At 53.6% G+C, this 9,250-nt stretch overlaps 1 pseudogene; it reads left to right on the top strand.

The window, feature by feature from the left end:
* The first annotated feature begins 4,811 nt into the window (after window positions 1-4,811).
* LOC125509384 lies at window positions 4,812-6,753 on the top strand (annotated as a pseudogene).
* The last annotated feature ends 2,497 nt before the right edge of the window (window positions 6,754-9,250 follow it).

The following is a 9,250-nucleotide window of genomic DNA, read 5'->3' as shown; positions in this document are numbered from 1 at the left end:
TCCGCAGCAGTCGCGTTGGTCCACCGCCGATGATCTCGAAACCCGGCGGAACAAACTCCAGAGGATCCAAGACAAATTTTTTCCATTGCGGGCGTTGGAGGTGGCAGAGTGGTTGGATGGTGCAAAGGGGGCGGTGGAGGCATGACAAGACCCTACTGCAAAGGCGCATGGGTCATCTCCAAAACCGAGGAGTCCCTCGGAAGGAATAGCAGGCTGACTCGTGGCAGGTATGGAAACCAATGTAGACGATATTATTGGATTTTGTTGTGATTTTTTAACCATCCAAGAATAACCATTATCTCTAGTCCATTGATTGCAGGAGCGGCGTGTATGACCATTGTGGGAGCAATCCAAACAAACATGGCAGGTGACAGACAAGTGGCCCTGCTGACTGCATTTGGTGCAGGTTAGGACGCGGGCCACCATGTCACCGACCATATCAGCAAACATGGCATCAGCATCGTGTGTAGAAGGAATTTCAGGCTCTGAGATAGAGGCCATAGGCCCAGCATGCAGATGAGGCCCAACATGGGAGGCCGAAGATTCCGGGATCGACGTGACCAAATTTGAAATCCCGGATGGTTCACGTGAGGCATGCAGATCGCGTTGTTGCACATCCTCAGCCGCAATATTCGCACGACTAATCTGCGGTGATCCAACCGTACCAAAAACGGTTGGTGGCGTAGCCACTGTCCACTAGATGTTCGTCGGTGGCGAAGGCCGGATGACCACACGTTCTCTATCAGAGAGAACATAACCAGCCTAGGAAACCGTATCAGTGCAATCTTGCGTGGCTGGGTATTGATAACCATTGCATGCGTGATAGTTTTGAAAAGTGGCAAAGGATAACTTCTTTCGAACATTGTTGGAGGATCGAAAGGAAGATTTGGCCGGAGGTTTATGCATAGAAAGCAACCCTAGTGCCGCCCTTCTCTTAGAAGGGCTAACTAAAATCCACTCCGAATCACATTCTAATCTCCAACGATTAAACTCACGTTCCCAATTGGGACCACCTCGACCCCAAAGATTGAAATAACATTTGAAGTGTAGGCAAGCAAAAGATCGAAGATCGAGAACATGAAAACCAACTTGTTTGGAGGAAACGTTGAAAGAATAAACCTTGTCACATATACAAGAGACTCCCAACTCGACTGTAGATCCACCAATAGCTGCCTCCAGGGCCGCCGCCACCAAATGATCATTGAGCCTGAAATCATGACGGCTAAAGGACACAACCATATTAAAATGGCCAGTGCCGTCCGTAGGGTGTACTAGAAATCCAGTAGATCTGAAAATATTGTCAGCAAACTCCAAACCCTTGGAGTAGTCCAAGCCAAGGGTTGATCCCGAAGAGAAAACCATATCCCCTTGAGAAAGGGGGATGCCGGAGATGTTGATAGGAGAGGATTAGGATTTTAGTGGTGGTGGAAGGAGATCACCGGAGGTGGTGGGGGTGGGAGGTGGGAGACACCATTCCACCGGTCTATTGCAGCTACCACTATGTGTATGAGCTTCCTGGCATCCAATATGTCATCCATGTTTGCTCGTGACAAGGGGAAGAGGAGCGGTATGGGTAGGAGGGAGTCCGCAAAGGCTATGTCCTATTTTGGGTCATGTGGTAGTGCAGCCCAATGATGAATGATAAGAGGCATCACAATGTACCTCTGACCGTCTGGACTCCTCCCGAAAAAAGTGGATCGACCTCCTTTGTCGCTCCCGTGAGTGACAGGGGAGGCCTCCCGCCGCCGCCGGTCTCCTCCCCCCTCTTCCTACAGTCCCCTCGCCGCCGCCCAGGCGCGCCGGCTGGCGAAGCCTGCTTGGCGTGGGTGGCGGTGGGACGCCTCTCCCCTTCATCGTTTGGTTGGCACGGGACGGCCAGATCGATGGAAGGCTCTGGACTAGCGTGGGGCACGGCGGCGTGGCAGCGGGCGCTCCTGGCGGCGGCGTGCGGTCGACGCGACGACGCTATGGTGGCATTCTCGCGGCGCGGTATGCGGCTGCGCCGCCATTGATGGGGCTCGTTGGTTTCGCTCTGGCGGTCAGCGGGGGCTGGATCCCGGGGCGGCGGCCCCGGATGGCGGAGGTTGTGTAGGTGGATGTGCTCTCGCGACGGGCGATGCAGCGGCCGCGGTGGTGGACGATCCGTGCACAAGACGCTTGATGGAGGCCATTGAAACAGATCTGGGTGAAGACCTGCTCGCGGCTGCTACCGAGGCCGGTGATGGCGGGACTTTTCGGCGTCGTTCCCTTGTTGAAGGCATCGCTGTTGAGAACTTCCAGACCACTATCTGCTACCTCCGGGGGAAACTCTAGATCAGTAGATCGGATGACGACGGCATTATTGTGTCGTTTTCCTCTTGTGGCGTCATTCTTGGAGGTGTACACGGGCTCGAGGGACCAGGGACGGAATAATTGGTGGAGCGGTGCTTCATCCTGCACATTAATGGTGGCGTTTCTCGGCGGCGTGGCGTGGTGGAGACTCGGCGCCCGATGTGTGGCGAGGGACTCGCGCAGGAGGGTGCCGTTATCAGGCGCCGTGGTGGCGTCGATAGGAGAGAGGCCGGGCAAGGTGGTGCAGCAGTACACACTGAAGATGGATTGGTGGCAGGTGGCTGCGGCGGCCTCATACCCGGCAGGCGTCCTGGTTGAGGAGTGCGCCGGACTGGTAGGTGCCCCATACCCGGCAGGCGTCCTGGTTGGGACCTCAGGTCTTAGATGTTTAGGTTTGGCTGCGATGTCTGTTTGGTATTAGGCCCAGACTATTAGCGCCCCTTCATCAATTGGATAGGAGTAGCGACAGTTGTTGCATAGACTGTGGCTTTAGTCTTACTGTTGTATCATTTTGTAAGGTCTTATGAGAATAATTAATAAAGTGACCGTATGAATCGCTCAGATGTAGAGGCCGGGGGTCCTTCTCCTTTTTTTAAAAAAAATGTAACAACTAAGGAATAAAACGTGGTAGGATATTTAATACAGGGTAAGCTGCCATGAGGTCAATTCATTCAAGAACAAAACCCTAGACTAACTTGAATCACATATCATTTTTATGTACAAAGTGCAAATACAAATTGTTCTTAAGGGAGCATAAGGATTTGGGTTTTAAACCATACCAGATTTGTAAGGCGTGGAGTTTATATGGTATCAACCACCACACCCAAGTTTAGTACGTGCAATCAATTGGAACAAATTAAGAGCATTGCTATATTAAGATTGTTGCAAAATATATGCAGGTGACATAGAAGGACTGATCAAGATGGAGTGAAGATGCGCTGACCATGCTTAACAAGAAAGAAAGTCTTTACAAGAGGGGTACCCATCAACTTCCCCGTAAGGAACTCCTAAGGGTGTTTTTGATTTGTCTGGTTTTCAATTTTCAATTACATAAATCGAAAATGCAGGATTGTAATGTCGTGTCTACTCAAATTCTGTAGGATTTATGTTACACTAAAAATGGGTCACCGCACCATAGATAAAACGTAATCCTATGATTTGTCCATATTCATAAAAAAATGTTAAGATTCAGTTGTACAAATCAAACAACAAACATGCAGAAAATTCATAAACTCCAGATACTCTGATGCGAAAGCCTTTTTCGGTAAAACGGGGCGAAAGCCTTTTTCGGTAAATATACCCATGACCTTATAATCCTACTAGGAGTATTTTTTCTAATTTCTGTAGCAGATAAAAAAGGCCCTTAGTAGATTTTGCACATTGATCCCAAATTCCCAATGCCTCCGAGGTTCAACAAAAAAAAATCCTATGTTGTCAGCTAAGGATGAAGACAAAGCAAAATCGAACGGGACTGGATGCTACCATATATATTTTTTTTGTGAAAGAGGAAACAAATACAAAATCCCCGGAATATGGAAGCAGATACTATCAAAAACAAAACAGAGCAAACATGACAACGAAAACGGGTGTTGAACGAAAGTTAAAAACCCCTTGAACCATGAAGAAAATAAAAGAAAACCAACAGACTTAATCAATTGTTAACATGGCTATAAAAATAATGTAATTAGGTTAGCGACTTAACATAATATTGTGGTAGTAGAGGACAACTGCATATAGTCGTTAAATTGGTGCGTGCTAGTAGAAGTTTGCCTCACATGGGTCATTCTGATCACTCTATCATTATGTGTTATTTGATGGTTGAGCTACCAAACAGCCATAGACCTACAGTAAAAAAGGAAATTCCATATTCACGAAAGTGAAAAGTTCAGTTTTCGTGTGAGTTCCACCGAAAAACGCGGCTCCGTTTTGTTTCCGTTTCCGTGAAAAAGAATTCCGCTTCTATTTTTCCGTTTCCATATTACCTCTTCGTTTTCTCTTTTTCTCTGAAAAAGCAGAACGTTTCCGCTCCGTTTTCATCTCTACTGTCAGACTTTTCGTTTCGTTTTCCATTTCCGAAAAACACGGTTCCGTTTCTATGTAAAAGAAAATCTGTTTCTATTTCTGTTTTCCAATTTCCTCCCTGATTCTCTTTTTCCTCCGAAAAAGCAAAAAGTTTTTGCTTCATTTTCATCCTTGTTTTCAACCCTCTACCAAACCCAACAGGATCCATATGCAGGTCCATATCCCCCTCTCGGTCCACAGTGAAGATCTCTCATGGTATGTGCATGCATGCGCACCCTTCTTCGCTGCATTGCCTGCCTATACTTCCAATAATTTATTGTACCACATCTCCATCGATGGCGACCTTGCTCTGAGGCCATGGCCTACTCACACAAGGCTTCATCTTTCATTTTCCCCTAAAATAATCCTTCGTTCCCAGCTCATCTCAGCCTCTCCTCCTATAAAACCCTCGCCCCCCGACCCTTCGAAGGAAAACTTGTCCAAGCCCAACCTCGCCGTTTCAGTCGGTTCCCATCCCCCCTCGCGTGAGTTTCTTCTTCCTCCAAGTCCAGGCCGGGTGGGAGAGAGGCGGGGCGACCGACGATGAAGGAGTACTGGACGATGCTGGCGTCCCTCATGGGCGCGCTGGCGTTCCTGCAAGGGGTGCTGCACGCCGTGTTCCCGGCGGAGCTGCGGGCGGCGCTGGCGCGGCTGCTCGGGCGCCTCACCCGCGCCTTCTCGCCCTACTGCTACTTCGACGTCACGGAGACGGACGGGATGAGCAACAACGAGATCTACGACGCCGTGCAGCTCTACCTCAGCAGCACGGCCGCGCCGGCGTCGGGGGCCCGGCTCAGCCTCAGGGCGCCCGCACAACGCCACCTCCTTCACCTTCGGCTCGCCGCCAGCGACCGCGTCGTCGACGATCCTCCGCGGCGCCGGCGTCACGTGGGAGACGTGGTGGCGCCGGCCCAGTCCCCCGGCTTCTCCTGGCCCGCTCCCCGAGGAGAAAGCGCCGTTCACGCTCCGGACCGCCGCGGCGACGCGGGAAAGCTGCTGCCCGCCTCCTTCGACCACATCTCCGCCACGCGCGCAGGAGATCGCCGCCGGCAGCCAGGACCGGCTGCTCTACACCAACGCGCGCGGCCGGGCCATGACTCGCGCGGCGCTCCCTGGGACCATCGTCCCTTCAAGACCCAGCACGTTCGACCCCTCTGCCATGAGGACCCCGACCGCAAGGCGTCCATCATGGCCGACCTCCGCGACTTCGCCGCCGGCAGCTCGTTCTACGAGCGCACGGGCCGCGCCTGGAAGCGCGGGTACCTCCTGTACGGCCCGCCGGGGACCGGCAAGTCCAGCATGATCGCGGCCATGGCCAACTTCCTCGGGTACGACGTGTACGACCTCGAGCTCACCGAGGTGAGCAGCAACGCCGAGCTGCGGAAGCTGCTGATGAAGACCACGTCCAAGTCCATCATCGTGATCGAGGACATCGACTGCTCCGTCGACCTCACCAACCGGGCGGCCCTGCCCCCGGCGCCGAAGCCGCGGTCAACCCTGGACGGCGCGATCGACCAGGAAGCGGGGGCGGCGTCGGGGCGGTCGATCACGCTCTCCGGCCTGCTCAACTTCACCGACGGGCTGTGGTCGTGCTGCGGGTCGGAGCGCATCTTCGTCTTCACCACGAACCACATCGAGAAGCTGGACCCGGCACTGCTCCGGTCCGGCCGGATGGACATGCACGTCTTCATGAGCTACTGCACGTTCCCGGCGCTCAAGATCCTCCTCAAGAACTACCTCTGTCTCGAATCCGGCGCGGACGACGGCGCCGAGGTGATGCGGGGGCTGGAGGAATGGATCGAGGCGGCGGAGATCACGCCGGCGGACGTGAGCGAGGTGCTGATCAAGAACCGGAGGAACGGGAAGGAGAGGGCGATGGAGGAGCTGCTGGAGGCCCTGAAAGCGCGCGCCGAGAAGCGGTGTCTCGACGGCGGCAAGTCGGCGGCAGCGGCGGCGGCGAAGGACAACGACGAAGAGGAGGAGGAGGAGAAGAGGGCCCTGGAGAGCCCCAAGGAAGGGAAAGGGCCGGCCGGCAAGGACAGCTGCGACGACGGACAGGACGAGGAGACGGATGCCAAGAAACAGCTGTGAGACTGAGCAAGCCAAGCGCCGCGCTGAGGGGGACAGGAAGAGGGAAAGCGAACGGTTCAAAATTTCCCTGTTTGGTCACGCCATATTCAGATATTCTCCCCCCTTTTCACTGGAGAACGCAATGCGATGCAAGAGAAAAATAGCCTTTCCTCTTCCGTTATTCGATGTTTGCAGTAGCAAGTAGTGGCACTCCTAGATGTATTCTCTTGAGTTGGTTTTCTTTTCTCTATCCTCTACTATGGTAAGAAGAAAGAGATGTTTGAAGACTCACACTGGTGCCTTTGCGTGGCATGTGCAACCCATGCTCTGCTTGTTTGGCATGCGCCTCCCTGTTGCTTGTGCATGAGAAGGTCGTGTTCAGTTGGTGCAGATTCAACAGTACTCGAAGGCACATCACGTTTTCCCTAGGCCGGCAGGGGTTTCTGCGCTTTGTGTAGGGCCTCGGATTAGTTTATGGCCTCTTACCAAGCTTGGATATGTGCACGTTCGTCTCTTCTTTGGATCCCCTGTGGCGCACGTATCCAAGGCAACCGTCGCGGGCTCCAGCGCGACGCTTTCGGAGAAAAATAATGCCTCGCCCGTGGAGTTGGATCATGGGTCTGCACCCTGCAGGCACTGTATGAGCCGCCCCCTACCCCTGGCCTTCAATTTTCTACACAGAGGACGGACTAGAAAATGACTGTATTTTCTTCTGTTTTATTTATTTATTTTTATTATCTGCCGTCGTGCACTTAATAAGTGTTGATCTTTTCTTGTACTACTACTCCAATACAAATCAATGCAGAAACGGCAATTTGATTGCAATGAGCAGGCAACGCGACCGGGGTCTTCGAATGAGAATCTATGCATGTTCCTAGCGTGACATTCTCCGCTATTTTCCCCCCTCTCGCTGGACATTCTCTGTTGTTTTTCCTTCTCTCACTCGATTCCCATGTGCCTGTTTGGAGCGCTGCCTGCAAAATCAGAGGATATATCATGATGATGATCATCATCAGGGATCCATGATGCCCCGATATCTTATTCCCTTTCCGCGGCCGAGAGCGGATTAGCTTAGGCCGGGTGGTGAGCATGTGGATTTTGGCGCTCTTGTGCTCCCTGGGCAGCAGAAAGGGTGCCGCTTTCGGCTTTCCCCCGCTGCCTCGCTGTACTTTCCTGGTCCTTGGCCGTTTCTGATTACGGGCGGGCGTGTGCGAGACCGTGATCGTGTCTCATGCGGCGGCCGCGGCCACGGCCACGAGATCGCGCGCACATGCGCCGCTCTGGCGGCATGAGATCGCGCGCACATGCCCGCGCTTGTCGCTTGCTGGCCATGGCGGTGCCCTTCTTCCTGCCCCGAGGACGGCGCCAACTGGACACGGCCCGGTGCGCGAGCTTTGGCCCGGCGCGCGCCCTGGGAGCGCCAGGGTTTCGGCAGGCGAGGCCACATCAGGATCAACCTCAGCCTCCTGGCGCGCAGAGCTGGCTGAGAAATCAGACGTCGCTGGCGCACGGTGGATTGATTGACTGATTGACGCCTCGCGTCTGGACGTTGCGTGCCGATCGATATTACTAGCATGCAGGGTCGACTCGAGCCGTCTCGGTCAATGCAAGGAGACATCGCGTCCTCCTCCTCCTCCTCCTTATCGTCGGCATGAATCCCGTCAACGCTGCAGGTGGTACTACTGGTAACTCCGGTGCTCGTCGCTCCCCAGGTCCAGGTAACTTGGCGCGGCCCGGCACCACACGGTCAATGCACATAAGCTTCTCCCGCCGCGGTTTTACTGCCCGACCGCCGTAGTATTTTTTTACTACGGAACAGTCACATCAGTCGGTGTCAATCGTGTGATGTGATGGCATAAGCAGCCAAGCCCCGGGCGGGCGCCGTGCCGGCGGAGCCTGATGGCGACCGTTGCTTTCGTGCCATGGCTGCATCGGAATTTCGGGGCCACGTTGCTCCGGCCTTTGGAGATGGGCCGCTAACATTGCTCGGTTCAAAGATGCAGGGTAGGGATTCGGTTCAATGGAGAGCGCGGCCGGCTCGGCGGATCGCTGTCCGACGCGAGTGTGCATCGCATCCGGTGTGGTGTAACGCGACGACGATGTCTGCGGCCGGCCTCGTCTCGTCCCCCTCGCGGCCTTCTCGATGATCCTTGACCGTCGCCTCTGGGCTGGCCCGTTGTTTCGGTGCGTCATATGGGAGGGCGCTGATTATTTTGACCGGGTCAACACACACATAAGGCAGATTCATGTGAGAAGATTCTTTTTGTTAGAATAAATCCGAACACTCCGTCGATCATCCGAGGACCAAGCAATCATACTGCACGACACCGAGATTTGTTAAAGAAGCTCACCGATATGGCTACATTCCCGGGGCTTGACTACGGGCGCTCCTTCCCGTGACACCGTCACAATACCATACACCGGCCACCCGGGCGCCGGCACACGCCGCCGGCTCCACCTTGCGCGCCTGTGCTATTATGTTGGCATAGGTTACATTGTGTGTCTACTCTCGCTATATATGAGAGGCCTAGGATACAAGTGTCCTACTTGGACACGACTCCATATCCTATCTAAACACAATACAACTACAAGTCCAACTGTAACCTACCTTGTACACTATATTCGACACAACTCCAACAAACTCCACCTTGGCGTATATGCTCCACCACCCTGAATTTGTCCATGCGTCAAACTTTCATGTACATTGGACTTGAGCTTATCCCATGAGTATCGCTGCTACTCCAAAAACTCCATATGACTCCATCTGCAAAGTCCCTCCTTTTCTTGA

Source organism: Triticum urartu, chromosome 5 (genome assembly GCF_003073215.2).
Source record: "Triticum urartu cultivar G1812 chromosome 5, Tu2.1, whole genome shotgun sequence".
Lineage (NCBI taxonomy): Eukaryota > Viridiplantae > Streptophyta > Magnoliopsida > Poales > Poaceae > Triticum > Triticum urartu.
Note: the sequence above shows the minus strand (reverse complement) of the source record. Positions and strands in the feature narration are given on the sequence as shown.